Consider the following 1,396-nt stretch of genomic DNA (forward strand, 5'->3'; position numbering starts at 1 on the left):
TGAGACTCCGTCTCTAAATAAATAAATAAATAAATAAATAAATAAATAAATAAGTTCCTTGTGTATGTGTATTCTGGATAGTACACCTGTATCTGGTACCAGAGCACCAGATACTCTCCCACCATAACAAAAGAAAGTGTATCACTCAAGAGGACAACTTAGTACCTCCGTACCTTAACAGATGGCCTGCTATGTGCCAGGCGTGGAGGGTGTGAATCTGAAGATAACAGGGTCCATTTCCGCCCCTGTTCCCCATCCTCATGAAGGACACAATCAATCACTCAAGACGCTCAAGCCACAACACTGGGGACAGACTGGACTCCTCCCCCACCACTCTACCATCCAATCAGCCACCACAGCCCATGGTAACTCCTCCCTATCACTCCAGCATCCAATCAGCCACCTCAGCCCATGGTGACTTGTCCCCCATCATCCCAGCATCTAATCAGCCCCCAGAGCCCGTCACCCCTCCAATCTCTTCCCCATGCCCCAGTCGAGTCTAGTCGGTAATTGCCTCTCACCTGGGTGATTTCAGTAGCTTCCTGTCTCCAGACCTCAGGGCTTGCTTCTTGCAGTTCATTTCTCCATCAGTGCACGAGCAGAGTGATTTTTCTTAAATGAAAAATCCCATTAGGAGGCTGCCTGGCTGACAACTTCCTTATGGCTGCTGTCAAAAGAAAACGCACACGGAAGCCGACAGCTCCGTGTCATCTGGCACCCACTGCTGTCTCCACTCCCCTCCTTGAAGTGACTCAGTCTGACTGAACTGTTGGTCAGTTTCCCAGCTCATCCCACCTCCAAGCCCTGCTGGCATGATGTGCTCTGAAATGAGGGACAGTAAAGAAATGCGTCAGGGATTCCCAAAATAAGTCACGGGTTAGGCAGTAACTTGTCAGGCAGGAGCTGGGAGTTTGCTAGGGGCACGGTAAGCGTTCCGGTTAGGGGAGAGAGCCTCGCTTCTGCCTGTGCAGTCGCTTGGACACACAGGCCTGCCTTGGCGCTGATGAGTCCCCCGAGAAAGTGTGCCTAGAAATGACTCTCCTGGATGTGTGAGAGCCTGAGTCCACCCCAGGGGTTTGGAAGGCGGATTCAGCTGCCTTCCTTAGATCATCTTAGGTTCTTCAAACCCCAGCGCCAAAAAAGACTAATGACCGTGTGGCCCACCCCTTCATCCGTTTGCCTCTATAAACCTCCATTCTTCCCATCTCAAAAATGGGAATAATGACATTTTTTAGATGATCATGAGGCTCAAAGGAGATTTTCTAGACTCCTGTATGAGTTTTTCTTTTTTTTTTTTTTTTGAGATGGAGTCTCACTCCGTAGCCCAGGCTGGAGTGCAGTGGCCGGATCTCAGCTCACTGCAAGCTCCGCCTCCTGGGTTCACGCCATTCTCCTG

General features: G+C 50.1%; 1 protein-coding gene across 1 annotated transcript in view; it reads right to left on the reverse strand.

Annotated features, from left to right (window-relative positions):
* HRH1 (histamine receptor H1) overlaps window positions 1-829 on the reverse strand; it is a 145,696-nt gene extending 144,867 nt beyond the window's left edge. The window contains exon 1 of the mRNA XM_011994121.1: window positions 522-829. The gene's annotated coding sequence lies outside the window, so the exon portion shown is untranslated. The remainder of the gene's footprint in view (window positions 1-521) is intronic.
* Between the last annotated feature and the right edge of the window lie 567 nt (window positions 830-1,396).

Source organism: Mandrillus leucophaeus, unplaced genomic scaffold (assembly GCF_000951045.1).
Source record: "Mandrillus leucophaeus isolate KB7577 unplaced genomic scaffold, Mleu.le_1.0 Scaffold442, whole genome shotgun sequence".
Lineage (NCBI taxonomy): Eukaryota > Metazoa > Chordata > Mammalia > Primates > Cercopithecidae > Mandrillus > Mandrillus leucophaeus.